The sequence below is a fragment of the Rhinolophus hipposideros genome (assembly GCF_964194185.1).
Source record: "Rhinolophus hipposideros genome assembly, chromosome: 4".
In the NCBI taxonomy this organism is placed as follows: domain Eukaryota; kingdom Metazoa; phylum Chordata; class Mammalia; order Chiroptera; family Rhinolophidae; genus Rhinolophus; species Rhinolophus hipposideros.
The window spans coordinates 59,539,153-59,555,555 of record NC_138050.1 but is presented as its reverse complement, the minus strand read 5'-3'; positions in this window follow the sequence as shown (position 1 = coordinate 59,555,555).

Sequence of the window (16,403 nt, the reverse complement as noted above, 5' to 3'; positions counted from 1 at the left end):
AATAAACATATAGGAAAGTGACATATTCTAGTGGCTCATTAGCTCTGAAGTCCTGCTTTCTGAGTTAAAATACCAGTTCTGACACTTACTAGCTGTTTGTCATTGAATAAATCACTGAATCTTTCTGATCTTCAGTTCCATTTCCTAAAATATGGGAAAAAGAACTACTTCTTAGAATGATTACAAGGAATAAATAAAAAGAAAGAAAAAAGAAAAAAGCTAACATGTACAACACCTGGCATAAAGTAAGAATTAAATAAATATTAGCTATTTTTATTTTTGGCAGATTCTTGAATCTTCCTTTTTTGTTCTGTAATGATTTGGAAAACAAGTGTGCATCCTATTTATAATTCCAGTGATGATTTTCTTTTAAGTTTTTGAAAAACACAATCTAATTAAAAAATTTTAAATTATCAATGAATACTAATATCATAACTTCTCACTCTGCCCTATATATGGTTAAACTCAGCACACTTTTAGCAACCTTTTGCATTTTACCATTTTGTTAATAAATGTAAATTTTATTGGTGTATATCATTACTAGTAAGCTATAAATTTTTTTGCATGTTTCCTTATTTTATAAAAGATAATTAAAAAATTATATTAATTTACAGAAAAATGCTTAGACATCTATGTACTTGTTTAATTTTTATTCAGTGGTCAATCTCAGGTTTTTTTAATGCTGTCCTGCATATTTTTGGCCTTTTACTTTTTATTAAATTTTTGGTCATCTGAAATATATTCTGAAGCACATTTTTCAGGCAACCTGCATGAAATGTATTTTTTTCAGTTTCCTTAGGATGCCTGAAAAAATCTTTCCTTTTCGTTTGTGAATAAACAGCTAATTTAATGTAGGAAATTCTCTGATTTCTTATTCAATTCTGTGGACCTCATTCCATTTTCTTCTGAAATCTAGTCTGATGGAGGAGAAATATGAGCTAGCATAATGTCTCTATACTGTTGAAAAGTAGGATTTTTATCTTTATCTTTTTATGATTTAGCATTTTTGAAAAAATTTATATTCTCTTTCTGGGGTGAAGGGAACCCTTTTTATTGAAAGCTGGAGTTATTTTTTTTTTCAGCTCAGGGTTTATTTTTTAATTTATGTTTCACTTTTGTTTTCTTTGTTACTTTTCCCTCCATTTTTTCATCGAGTCCTAATTATTTTTCCCTTTGCATTCTGTGTTAACTTCTTTAGTTTTTCCTAGAGTAGTAGCTAAATACATGTACATTCTTCTCTTTAACGATGCCTATCTTGGTATTTTAATCTTACTCTTGCAGTTTTAGATGTCTTAGACATTTCTTGTCTCAGATTGTCTCAGCCTTTTGTATTTTTGTTTCACCTTGATCTCTTCTTAGGGTAGCATATTCTGTATTATTTTTTCAATAAGGTTTTCTGATTTCTTACATATCTTTGAGAAAAAGAAAATTTAAAAAATTTTTTTACTTGTAGCAAATAGTTTTCAGAGATAATTCCCTGAAATCTTTAAGATAGTTGATATTTCCTTGTTTATGCTGTAGAAAAACCATTCATAAGGAAAATGAAGATATACATATATATACACATATATGTGTATACACATATATGTATGTGTATATATATACATATATATATGTATACACATATATAACTTTGATTGAGGTGGCATTGTTCTAGTTTTTGTGTTTGCCAACAGATAGAAACAAATTCTTCCTCTTACCGCAGTCAGTGTCCACTTAGGTGCTTGTTGAAAACCTATGTCAGACCCAAATCAGGGTTGTCTATCATGGCAGTAGAATCTTTCCAGCACAGTTCCCCTAGTCGTAGATGAACTCTTCTCCTATCTTCTAGGAAGGCAACTCTGTGTCACACCTAAAAGAAGTACCACCACTACCTGTAGCAAGAAGTCCAAGAAGCCAAACAATAACCACTGTAACAATCGGCCCCAAAAGGTCAGGACTTAATGAATAACTGACAGCTCCCCTAATTTTACCCCCTGCTTCCACCTTAGCACCATCCAGAGAATGCAAAACAAATCATATAGGACACAGCTATGAGGTAGCCACTTCCAGCTTCTCCAGGCCAACAGCCTCTGATCAAGGCATACCTGGAGCCTTCCCTTTTTCCACTATGAAGCTGTTGTACTCCTCTGCCTGCCTTTGATTCTCTGCCAAACACATGTGATGGTGGCTGCCTCCCTTGCCTGATATAATTTGGGTGGTCTTCTTTTATTTCCAAAGATGATACTATTGGCTTGGTCATTAGGATTTTGAAATTTAGGTCTTCTAGAATGCTTGTTAAAGGAGGATGCTATTATATGTATGGGAGATATAGTGGTGTGGTGGCCACATGGGGGAAGTGACTTTTACAACTGATAAAATAGTACCTGTTTGGAAGGGTGAGGCAAGGTGCGTGGGGATGGATGTATTTTTATTTTTATTTTTATTTTTTTTTGCATATTCTCTAACTCCAACCTCATGACAGACAGTGGGATAGTGGGTATAAGTTTTGGCATCTTCCTACTATCAACTAAGGAGATCGTACTGTTTTGTTTTAAAGAACAACATGTATCTAGGCCATCAGTTTTTGTTTTTGTTTTTAGTTTTTGCAATTATCTTTATTTGAATTTAGCTGTGTTCTCTAATTATTTTCCTATTCGTGTTATTTTTATGCAGTGCCTATTGGTGATAAAGTCTTAAAGTTTTTACTTGAGTTTTGTTAACTTTCAAATAACAACAACAAAAAACAGTATGGAACCAGAGATAGCATTGCCTTAACTTTTTCTTTTTTCAGTCTATCTCCCTCCATTTGCTAGAAGGAACATATTAGAAGTTCCTCCCAAAGTCCATAAATGATTCGTCATGGTTTTATACCTATTTCAATAGGGGAAATTTGGAGAGTACCAGGAATTGCTATGTAATGCAATCTTAACCTGGAAATCAAGCCTGATCCACCCATTTTAGAGATACAGAAACTGAAGCTTAGATCTCTTGATTTCATCTTCTATCCTCTGTTCTTTGTTTTCACTTATTTTTTCCATAGATCATCAGAGCCCTTAGCTAAGTCTTTGGAGTGAATTTAGGAAAATTACTCCTCTCCGTCATACCTGTATAATCTTGAACAAATTACTTAATGTTATTAAGCCTCAATTTTGTTACAAAAAAAGGTTGATAATAAGATTGTTAAGGCATTAAATATGTCAAAAACCAGTTTAGGTACTTTTATATGCATATTTATGTATTATTGTAAATACTCTCAAAAACCTTATGAGGCAGTCTTTTGGCATTCCCAATTTAGAGATGAGAAAATTGAGGTTCAGAGAGGTTCAATTTGCCCAGCATCATGTATCTAATGAATAGTTGAGTGGGATCTGAAACCAGGCAGCCACAATCAGGACTCAGTTTTTCAACTACAACACAGATTTTAAATCCAGTTTCCTTTGGTGCTAATCTTAGCTGCACCTACCTTGTTTCCCCAAAAATAAGACCTAGGTGGACCATCAGCTCTAATGCGTCTTTTGGAGCAAAAATTAATAGAAGACCTGGTATTATATTATATTACATTATATTATTATTATATTATATAATATAAGACCCAATCTTATATTAAAATAAGACTGGGTCTTATATTAATTTTTGCTCCAAAAGACGCATTAGAGCTGATGGTCCACCTAGGTCTTATTTTAGGGGAAACGCGATGAATTTCTTTTTAATAAATTTTATTGGGGAGACAATTGTTAGTAAAGTTACATAGATTTCAGGTGTACAATTCTGTAATACATTATCTATATCTCACATTGCGTGTTCACCACCCAGAGTCAGTTCTCTTTCCATCACCATATATTAGAAAGTGTTTATCCTCTTCTAGAGCCCTCCTCCCCAGAATTGAGAGCATTGATGATTTCAGTAGTCCTGTAGAGCAACGTTTCCATGATGGCAGACACAGGTCAGCAGCATGGCCCAAGGGGATCATTTAGAGGCAGAGATTTGAATGGTGGCATGACCTTGGGATATATTTAGTTCTATAATTTCCTTTGGAATGTTTCATTCCAAAACAATTCTATGGTTTGGGACATTTCCAACCACTCTGGGGAGGAATCTGGGAGGTCTGGGAATTTGAGATTTCATCAGATCCAACATAGACAATCTTAGGGGCAGGCAGGATTAGGAAGCAATTTATGCTTTCCACAGAAAGCCCTGGACTCTTGCAACTTTCTGGAGTTTTGGGATGTGGTGAGGAGGGCTTTAGGGGACTGTCTGTATAGTATTTGTGACGTAAATTGAAACAATTCAGCAGTGGACATATATTATTCCTTTAGCTGTCCAGTATTTGATTTCCTGCCTATGCTTAGGGAATTCCCCATCTTATGAGTATTTGTGGAGAGTCAGCTTCCCACTGTAGAAGCAAAAATACCAGGCACACTTTCCCAGTCCTTTCACAGCTAGGACCATTGAATCTGGGCTTCATTGTGCACACAGTCAGGGCCATGGTGGCCCTTTTTGGTTGATGATGGTTGGAGCAAGCTCAGGTTTCCTAGGAAGAAGTGAAAGCTGGGAGCACATTCACCTCCACTGACAGGATCCACTTCTAGCTAGAGCTGTGTACCCTGTGGGAACCAGAGGACGTTAGTGGTCATTCAGCTACCCACCAGCTCATGCTCTATGTCAGACAGAGCCTACCTTGCAGACATGGTCTACCGAAATCTCATCCCAACTTCAGAGTTTGTTTTCTACTTTGTACCCTCACGCCTGTTTCACTCTTTTGAGGTATTCTCTTTTAGTTCATGACTGTAATCCCATGCCTGAAACCCTTTTTATTATCCCCTATGTCATAATTGCCTCTCCAATTTCCTGTCAGCTGTGAATCCAGGCAACTAAATATATAGGAATTATTTGGCCAATAACTTTTCTTAGAATTCTTTCAGATGTTTATCATTTCAGACCTTTTATCCATCACTTATTTTCCAAGCCCAAATCTCCCAAATGTGGGTCTTCTGTGGGAATAGGGAAGATCTGACGTTTGTCCATCCTTCAGGATACTGGTTGATATGGAGGGTGTGTACTTAAAATTAAGAGTGTAGATTTTAGAACTAGAAAAGTTTTGGATTACAGGCTCATATTATTAGTGATGGCATGGATCAGTATCTCAGTATCAGTTTCCTTATTTTAGCAATCCCTTCTGAGTGTGACACTCGGTGTGCATGGGAAATGCTGAGCCCAGTCATTGCTGAGCACACAGGCCCTCCTAGAAAGCTTGCCCTCCGAACTCAGAGTTTGTGAGGCAGAGACACTGCTCTCAGTTTGAGAGAGTCCTTGGTTATACTTCTCTCTGGTTATCAAGCAGAGATCAGGCTCTACATGAAATAATGTAATTAATTCACTTAGTTTACATTTTGGAATCTGCAACACAAATTTTGAAAATCTGTTCCCCACCCTTTATTTTCTAAGGCACAAGTCCTCAAGCTGGGTATTTTAGTCCATGGTTTTCAGTGTCACATTATAAATAGCAATTCTGAAGTGCACCTAAGTCAATATACTCAAGAAATAATTGACATATACAATCTTCCAAAAAGAATATAAATATACACAAGTGAAAATGACAATAGCTTGTGTAAGCTGACACTCACACCAAGGGGTACCATGGAGGACAGCAGGGTTTGAGGTGCTGGGATCGTTTGTTGTTTAATGCCATTCCTAACTCTCCAGTTAAGAGATCTATTATCACCATGTCAGGTAAAATCCCTATACTGATCTACTCGTTTTGCTCTGATTCCCCCCTCTTCTCTTTGTCATCTTCTTTTATGTATTATATATGTCTCCAAGCTCCCCCAAAGTGGGCTGAAGAGGACATTTTGGAGAATGAAGCCTCTGGGAGTCACTTTAACTTATATGAGTTTGCATCACCTTGGAAAGATGGAAAGATGTCCATTCACTGATTTTTACCTACCTTCACATTTGCCTGGCTCCCACTTCATAAAACTCACACCGGGAAAGCCCAGGGGAGCTGGGTAGTGCTGGGAGGGGAGGGCAAACATCCACTGAGGTACTATAGGCAAAGCACGTGCTACTAATTTCTTTGTATTATCTGATTTAAATTTCACTATAACCCAATGAGCAAAGTATTATATTACTGTTTTATAGACAAGGAAACTGAAGCTCAGGGAGATTATGTAATCTGTGTAATGTCAAATAGTTAATAAGTGAAGTAGTAGGATTCAAACTCAAATTGGTCTGACTCCAAATGAAATCATTTTACTACTCCATCCTATCTCTTGCACTTTTAATAATCTCTATTCAAGAGTCTCTAGTAAGAGTCTCTAAGTTCTGCTTATGCCTAATTCAACAGTAAAACAAATGGGAATGGATTAAAGTATACTGACTAGGAAGGTTCTAGAATACAAATTACTGTCTATCACATTTTATTTTATTTGTTTTTCAGATTTTTATTAAAATATGGCTAAGATACATTATATTAGTTTCAGGGGTATACCATAGCTATTCAACATTTATATATCTAAAGAAGGGATCACCCTGATAAATCCAGAAACCATCTACACTATACCATGCTATCACAGTATTCCCCATGCATCCTCATGACTTATTTGTTTTATCCCTGGAAATTTGGGCCTCATATTCCTCTTCAACTCCCCCCCCCTTTTAAACTTTTCAATTATAGTTGACATTCACTATTATTTTATATTAATTTCAAGTGTAGAGCATAGTGGTTAGACATTTGTATAATTTAAGAAGTGATCCCCCTGACTAGTACCCACCTGAAACTATACATAGTTATTGCTATATCATTGACTATATTCCCTAAGCTTTATTTTACATCCCCATGACTGTTTTGTAACTATTAGTTTGCACTTCTTAAGCCTCCTAACCCCTTCCCATCTATCACCCCAAGAAATCTAGTGCCTATCTGACACCATACATAGTTATTACAATATTACTGACTATATTCTCCATGCCATACCCCCCATACCCATGATTACTGTGCAACAACCAATTTGTACTTCCTAATCCCGTCCCCTTCTTTACCCATCCCCAACCTCTCTCCCATCTGGCAACCATCAAAATATACTCTGTATCTATGAGTCTATTTCTGCTTTGTTTGTTCACTTTGCTTTTCAGATTCCACATATAAGCACAATCTCGTTATGTTTATCTTTCGCTCTCTCAGCACAATTCCCTCCAGGTCCATGAGTAGGATTTGCCCCAGTGGGCTCTCGTTCCTGTTGAGATTGCCCTTTGTGTGTGCCGCTTGTGGAGCTAATTGGGTAGTGCTCAGCTGTAGTCTGAAGCCAACCTCTAAGTACGTTCATTCTGGGGCCTCTTGGAAGGGGATATGGTGTCAGGTCACACACTGCCTGTGACTGGTCAGGGTTTACTTGGTAAGAGCTACAAAGTGATCCATGGTTGATTGACACCTGTGCTAAAGTTAGAGGCATGTGGATGAGGCTACTCTGCAAACTGAGGACAGCTGTGAGCACCACTACTGGGCCTGGGGGTAGTTTTGCAAAAAGCCAGGACACCTCGAAGCCTACTGCCACCTGCCATTTCCTTTAAGTTTCAGGCACTGATAAAGCATCTTGCAGTGTGCAAGTTGGGTGAGGCAGGGTCTCATGGAGTCATTGGAGTGGGAAGAGTTGTGGTCACCAGGTTAATGTAATTCTGGTTTGGTGCCAGTGCTGAGCCTGCAGCTACTCAGAGCACACCCAGGCCAGTCGCTGCCCACCTGAGTTCTGTCAGATTCTGATAGTTATCCAAGAAAGAATACAATGAGGGTGGGGCTGGCTGCCCTTTGAGAGAGTGCCTCCTGTGTTAGGGGAGTTAGATGGGGCGGGGGTCTCAGTGAATCAGCAGGGAGGAGCTGCAGAGCTCACCAGACCAATCAGATTCAGATTTGGGGGAGGGCTTAACACAGAAAAGATGGCTTCCTCCTGCTAGTGCACAGGAGAAGGATGACCCCACATAGGGAAAATGCTGACTGTCCTCCAGTCAAATGCTGACTGTGTTGCAAAGACACACAACTCAATTTGCCCCCCCCCATATGTTTCTGACACCCCCCCGGAGTTACTGTCCCTACGCTGGAGCCCAAGGTGAGTGACTGGGAGTGAGAGAGTCTGTCCTTTAAGACAACACCTGAATTTCCCACCGCCTTCCATCCCACCTGGCTGGTTGGAGTCCCCGCTGTTTTTCACAGCCAGATGTTGTGGGAGCTATTTTTCCCAGCACCAGTACTCTGGGCTGGGGAGGCCCCTTGTAGGGCTGGGGCTCTTTGCTCCTCTGGGTAGAACCTGTGTAGTCAAGATATCCCTCCTGGGTCTCAATCGCCCAGTGGAGGTTTGGGATTAGCCAGTTCTGGGTCTCCTCCCCTCCTACTAGTTTCAATGTGGCTTCTTCTTTATATACTTAGTTAAAAAAAAACAACTTTCTGTTCAGCCAAACTTCAGATGGCTCTTCAGGTTGATTGTTCTATATTTTAGTTGTAATTTTAATTTGTTCACGGAAGGAAGCCAGCACAGTGTTCATCAACTCCTCCATCTTGGATCTCCCCTCCACTTTTTCTTTTTAAAAATAGTTTTGAGATATAATTATATACCCTAAAGCCTAAAGTAAGTGTACAATTCAGTGGTTTTAAGTGTATTTACAGAGTTCTGCAACCATCACCATAATCTAATTTTGGAACTATAGTTTTTATCAGGGTAGTGACTCAAGACTACCCCTAGGTGGTTGTGTTCACTCCATAAATCTGGAAGGTCTTTCCTACCTTGTCTGAGGTGCTAGAGCATGGTTTCAACTGCAGGAGTGAAATGATGAGATTAAACTATTATCAGGTGAAACCACCTGCAGTCTCAATTTCAAAATATTTCTGCTTTCAAATGACTTCTCTGGAGGAAAAGGGGCTATAAATCCCCTAAATAAGTAATAATAAATGTTCTGGTCTGTGTATGTATCACAGGGAGATTACTTTGGCATGCTGGCATTTAGCAAATGAGAAATGTCAAAACAAATAAACTGCTTAATCCATATTGGATCATGACAAATTGATTTGAAAATCCTGTTTTCTCCTATCAGGTGCTGCTTCTGAGATGGATTGTTTCACATTTTTTATACTGGCTTTGAGGCCTTTGACTCGTGTTATTGAGAATAGAAAGGCAATTTAGCAGTTCTGGGAGGTATCTGACAAAATGCTTTAAAAAATGTTTTTATCATCCTTTTCCTGAATTGATATTTTATGTCACCCCTGTAGAGAGTCATGGTTACATCAACTTTTTATGCTGGGAAAAATACTCTAAGTATCTATAACCATTTCCATCATCTTCCATTTATTATTTCATTCTGAATATCTGTAAAGTGTCTTCTTTAAAATTATGCAGAATCGTAATGACTTTGGTAGCTATCATCATTTAATTACTGCTAAAGAAATTCTTAACAAATTATTGTATCTAAAACAAACTTGTAAGAAGCTATTTCCTGCCCTATCACTTAAGACTTTTAACAATATTTATGGCTATATTTTTAGTTATTTTCCTTCACTATTCTTTTTTGTTGTTGTTGTTCTGATTTTTTTTAAATTTATTTATTAGTTTCAGGTGAACAAGACAAGGTAATACTTAGACGTTCATCATTTATATCCCTTACACTGTGGATCCTTCACTATTCTTAACCACTTTCTCATAAACTTAATAATAGCAATAATAATAATAATAATAATAATAATAATGCATTAAAAATACTTATTTTTGTGTCATCAAATCCCCACCTGAAACTCACAACAACATTCCAAGGTGTATGCTATTATTACCTATATGTTAGAGATGAAGAAACTTATACACAAATTCAATAGCTTGCCTGAAGTTCATAGGTGAAGAGTTAACAGCACTTGGATTTGAACCTAGGCAGTCTTGTTAAGGAGATCATGCTGTATGTATTTCTTTAATAAATTAAGGAAGGAAGCTGTGATTTTTCTCTTCTGAGTGAAAACACATTTTAGAAAATTGGATTCCTTTTTACTTTATTTGCCAATTTAACAGAAGCTGAGAGCATTACAAATACTTGTAATATGTATTTCTCAGGCATATATCATTATTTTTTAGCAATGTTGTCACTTCAAGGGCACACAAGGGAGTCACTAAATCAAAGCCACATGACTAGTAGTGGTAGGCAGTGTCCATCAGTTGACCTGGACATTACTGACTAAGGAGTTTGGGTTCTACTCCAGTCCTTCTCACCCCCAGATAATCAATTATGAAATGCCAGGAATTGTGTCAGCCTATTATACTTTCTCTCTCACTTCAGCTAAGGCTCAACTCAGTCTGCTGTGTTCCTAAGTATGGAAGCAGTCCTGGGATGGGTCACATGGTGAAGCCCTCACCAACACCTTGTGGGAAGACAGGACCACAATGAACAATGTGAAGAATCATAAGAATAATGCTCTAGACCTGAGGTTGTAAACTGGTGACTGCAAGCCAAATGTGGCGCACAGATGTGTTTAGTTTGGCCAGATGAGCATTTTACTTTTTAAAAACACGCTGCCAATCTTTAAAAACTGGAAGGTTTCACACACATTCAAATCTTTCTCCTCATGAAACATCAAAAGAGCTGGCAACACTAAGTTTTCATCTGCAAATGCCAACATCAGATTGGACCTAAAGGTAGCTGCCCTGTTTGATGAATCATTCATTCTCCAATTCACCCAAGCTCCCACCATACACCATTTTTTTTTTTTTTCACCTCATTCACTCATGTTCTATATTAAAGGGACAGTTTCTGGCATTCGAGTTTGTGACTCCTGCCTATGCACGTTTTTTTCTTCTCAGTCCTTCTGATGACTAAACCTCTGTCATGTGGTTGAAGAATTCAACTGCTTTGTGGTTAGATTTCATACCAAAAGCATTGTAAGAAAGTGAGTGAAACACAGGCTTTCGAGTCAGGCAGATCTGGACTCAAATTTGAACCCTAGAAATACTGGTTGTATTACCTTGAGCAAGTTCCTTGCGCTCTTTGACCATTAGCTTTTTCCTGTGTAAAAATGGGAAAAATACCACCTGACAGAGAACCATGAGTACGTAATTGGGTCCTCATAAATGTCAGTTTCCTCAGCCTTCCCTGCTAAGTGGTCTTATAGAATCTGGGGGGAACAAAGACTTGGAACTTGTTCTCTATAATTTCATAGTCTGGTGAAGGGGATAGACTAGTGTTTCATGATCTATGATGTTAACTTTGACCACTTGCTTAATGTGGTTTTGGCCAGATTTCTCCACTGTAAAGCTACCATTTTTCCCTTTTGTGATTAGTATATAATTTATCTGGAGGTATTTGGAGATATTGTAAATATCTTATTACGCATGACCCTTTGCTCAATAGTGTTAGTATCCATATGTGATTTTTGACTAAATCTTGTTATGATGCTGGTCTAGAGAACACCTGAGTAAGGTATTGGAAATTAGGGAGCACCATCAGCATTTTTCCAGAAAGAACCTGTTCAGGTCTTTTCTGTTACTGATGTCACACAGGACACCTCTGTTGCTATCTCTGGAGTGAAGACAGTCCAACCCACTCTTCATCTTGGCTCTGCTTTCTCATTTAATGACTTGGGCCTGGGTCAAGAATGGCCCAGTCCCCTTGCTGTGATGGGGTTATGAGAGGAAGACCTGGACCCTTTCATTTCCATGGTTAGATGTGGTTAACCAAGAAGACAGTCAGGGAGGCCCTTATAAATGTTGCAAAAATGCAGCGCACGTTCCCCTGGAACACCTATAATGTTGCTCATTTAAAACCTGCTTTCGCATTAAACCCCATGTCCCTCACCTTCGTGGTATCTTTAAGAATATTTCAGTAAAATTCTGTGTTACTGTTACGGTTTTTGGAGTTGGATTTGTATATCTTCTGAATGATCTTTAAGGGTGAAGCAAAAAGCTTTGTCAGGCTACAAAAGTTAAAAAGTGTTCTTTGTATTAGTGGTCTCTGGGCCCTAGTTCAGCCAGCTGGAAATACCTAAAAAATTATTAACTGTTGTGGCAAATATATTTTCCTAGACTATTAGCCAATTATTTTCCAAAGGGATTTGGGGGGCTTATAAGATTGAACATCATGGAAACAAGGATGATTGCACTGAAAAATAGGATCAGAAGGAATAGATGTTTCCAGACAGTACAAATATGTTCTTATTTATAACTAATTATTAAATTTAGATTTAAGTTTTCTGGAAGCTACAGATAAAACAGAATGATTTTGGGTTATATAGTTATTTTTCCTGACGGAGTCATAGAAGTTCACTCAAAGACAAACTTTAACTTGACTCCCATGGGAATATAGTATATACGTCCATCTCTTTGGCTCACTGGATTGTGTTACATATAGGTACTGCATGTTGTGTTACTCATGAAGTAGACTCAGAGAAGGAATTAGCATGCAGAAAGGTCATTTGGGTGTGTTCTTGGGATCGTACCCATAGAGAGAAGAGAAAGACATAGGGTTGGGGGAGAGAGAAATCAGTCTGCGATGCAGTCTCAGTGAGGTACAGGCAACTCTACGGGGAGCTTTGAAGCTGGGAAGACCCTTCAGAGTTGTCCTGAATTGGAATAAGGGGTCTGAGTCACCCCAGGAAATAGGCTTATCTTTGGCAAAACTGCTTTCTTCAGCCTAGACAATTCCCAAAGATAGCAGCAACCCCAGAAACTGCGAAAAAGTCCTACATTCCTGAAGGAAACACCGGTCTTCCCATAATGTCCTCTATGACAAAATGATAATCTCCTTAAATACAGTTTTGCAAAACAAACCTATTAACTTCTTCTTTAAATGAGTCATTTTTGTATTTAATATGTTAAAAATGATGGAGGGTTATATCATTAACATGTATTGTGAAGTGGCTCTTTTCAGGAGTCTCCTACAACCACTAAGCAAGTCTCTACATTCAAAAGCAGGAACTCTTGTAATGTTGATTTTAATTTCTTTATTACAGTAATCAGCCTCTCCCCAACTATTACAATTATTTAAATAGTTGTCTCTCTTGCCTCCGGAATAGGGGTCCAGAATCCTTGTTTTAAATAATCTGTTATTGCTTAATCCTTGTTTTAAATAATCTGCTATTGCTTAAAAAGCTTAACACAGGGTTGAATACAAAGTCAATGTTCAGTAAAGTAAAGTGAATAAATGGGTGGTAGCATATCAAGAATGATGTAAAAATAATAACCTAAATTAATATCAAGAAATAACTTTATCTCTACCTTCGAAATACTGGGTGGTACCAAAAAATGTCTACAAGTGGACATTTTGGTCAACGTTGCTCAAGCAGTAGTTCGCTGTAATCAGATGTGTCTGGAAGCTGATGATAACTGCTTTGAGCACCTCTTGCAATTGCAGAAGTCAAACGTGACTTGTATTCATCTTTTGTTATTGATGTATATTGAGTATTACAATTTTAATTATGTTTCCCTTTCTTAAAATGTGTATACATTTTCTTGGCACCCTCTGTATATGTAATTGCTGAACAACTCTAACTACCTTTTCTGCTACTATCCTGATCCAAGCCACTATCAAGTCTTTGGGGTTGCTTCCAAAGCATTCCTGTTTGCTTCTGTTAATGTCATTGTTCTCCTTCAGCATTCTCCACAGAGTTGCCAGAATGACCCTTTTGAAATGTCAGACAAGTCACTCCCCTACAGAACACTTCTGATGGTGCCTGATTTCTTTCAGAGCAAACGATAGTGTCCTTAAAATGGCCTGCAAGGCCCTACACATTCGGTGCCCCTTTCCCTTTCTGAACTCGGCTTCATCACTCTCCCCTCCCTCAACCTGCCTGGCCACACTGTCTCTACCTCAGGGCTCCTGCACTGGCTGTTTCATCTGCCTGGAATGCTTTCCCTCTACCTCCCCGCAACCTCACTTCCTTAAAATCTGTTCTCATTTGAGAAAAGTCTGCTTTGAACCTTAAAATTTCAGCATTTAAAATTGCAACCCTTCCTCCAACAATATAATTCTTATCCTACACTATTTTCCCCCATAACTGTAACAAGCTATATTATCTACTTTCTATATTGTCTTGTTTATCCTTAATTAGTCCTCACTAGAATGTAAGTTTTACAAAGGCTGAATTTTGTTGTTGTTGAGTTTTGTCTATTGCCTGGAACAGTTCTTTGACTCAACGAAGATTGTTGAATAAATGAAAGGAGGACTTTCTGCTTAGAGTTTAATGATAAGGCAGGATTCTGCTTGATTACTAAGTAGAAGGAGCATTTAACAATCTTGGGGAGTGGGAATATTCCTTGGCAAACTTGCTCCTGAAGACAGCTGGTCTGGGACCTGAGACCAATGCATCTATCTGCCTCATTTCTAACTTATCTGCTATGTGGCTCTCTGATTTCATGGTTGATGGGTAGAAAATGCTTCCTCATTCTGACCTAATAGGTCTTACACTTAAAGTCCTGAGCACAGTGGCTGTTAGCGATGATTGTTATTGTTTATTATTATTATTATTATTTCCACATGCCATAAATCCTGAACTCCAAAAAGAATGTGGATTTCTCTCTTTTGTTTCCAAATTCCAACCCACTGGGAGAAACTATGGTTACTTCTTTTTGGATCACTGGCCCCTACTCTCTCTGTTCAACTAACAAATGGGAAATAAGGTCACCAGGCTGCCTGAGGCTACCCCTATGGTCCTGTGCAGTGGGTCAGCAGCATCGTCTAAGGAAAAGAACTGCCATCTCCTTAGGAATCATTTTCTTCAGACACAGTGCATGGTGCATTCTCTGTTGCCTTTGTTTACCCAGGGCATTTCTTCCTTATTCCTCCCTCCAATTCCTTTCCCTCTTTTTCCGACTCCTCATGCAGTGTTCTTTGTTCTTGGTAAGCATAACAAAGAAGCTCAGGCAATGCTAGTCTGTTGTTTCCATGGCACAAGCAATGCATTGGAAGAGGGCCTACTGGGCATTGCCTTTCAGTTTCTCTGATGTGATGCAACTCTCCTTGCATTGTGAGACTCATTGAGGCCATAGAATGCTTCTTGGTCATCACTGGACAATTTTCACTCTGTCTCTCATACAGCATGTTAACCCCATGAGGGCATTTCTCTCTGCAACAGACAGGGTAAGGAGCCTGTTGGGAATGAGGCTGGCCCCGCCAGCTCTTTAGCTTTCCTGATCAAAGCAGGCAGGGGAGCAGTAAGCAGCAATCGAGTTCCTTTAAGACCAGCCTTGCTAAGAAAAAGATTGGTTTATTCTGGTTCGTACTCAGCTGGCCTAAACTCAGCTGGACTAAAGCAATGCTATTCTATTGTGCCTTGTCCAAAGCAACCTTACGAAATAATTTACGACCACTTATTATTTTTCCCCCTGAGAATTAAACTTGTGGATGATCAGCATTATTAGACTTTACCTAAGCCTGACTTTCTGCCACGTTCACTTTTTTTCTCTCACACCTGGAAACTCAAAAGATTATGCAAATTTGTTGGTTGTAAGTCTTGGATAACTTCTCATAAGACAGGGCTGGGTTGGATAAAAGACAACAACCAAGTTTCAGGTTATTTTTTGAATTCTTGTTGGCGCTGAATGTTTTGTCCTTATAATTTTAGCTGGTCATTTTGCTGCTTTCCTAGGAAATGTCTTCAAATGTTGAGCTGCCCATGGGCCAGAGAGGCAATTGTATATGGTGTCAGTAGGAGCATCTCTGATGAGCTGAGAAGGAAACAAAACAGCATCCTGACACTCATTGGGTTGTACAGGTCACCTACCCAGCTGACTCCATGGGCTGATCTTTTGTATAAAAAAAATAGATAAAGCAATGTGTGCTGGCAGAGTGAAAAGCACCATTAAGTGCAAACCAAGTGCCATCAACTAAATTGAAAGACGAAAAGACGCAAAGATTAATATATGGTGCTCTGAGTGCGTGTGGAACTGAACTGTTTTATCTGGAGTCTGGGGAGTCGGTGGATGGGGCTCCACAAGGAGAGGAGGAGAAGCCAAGGCACTAGATGAAATTCTTGGCCAAGAGTGACAGGCAGACACTGCTGAATTTATGCCAGACCCATGAGCCTCTGGCAGGACTGAGTGGTGTGTGTCTGGGGAAAAGAGAAGAAAAACACAGCAATCATGGGACAGGGTTCACTGCTGGAAACCACCAGGAACCTACTCCCTGTGCCTCTTTCCTACAATGGAGAGGAAATTAAAGAAAACAACAAATTGACTATCAGCTGTATATTTCAGAGTCAACTTGTAGCTGCTAAAATATTTTTTGCTGGTTGCTTTTATTGGAAATGGCTCTGTACCAATCACATGCTCATGATGTTATCAAATAATGCTTCTTGATTTATCCCTAGGTGGGGCTCAGTTTTATCTACGGAACTTTAGTTAAGATGACATGAAATGGTAGTGGGCAACGGCTCTTTCTTTTGTCTGAAGTTTGTGGTCAGTGATTTG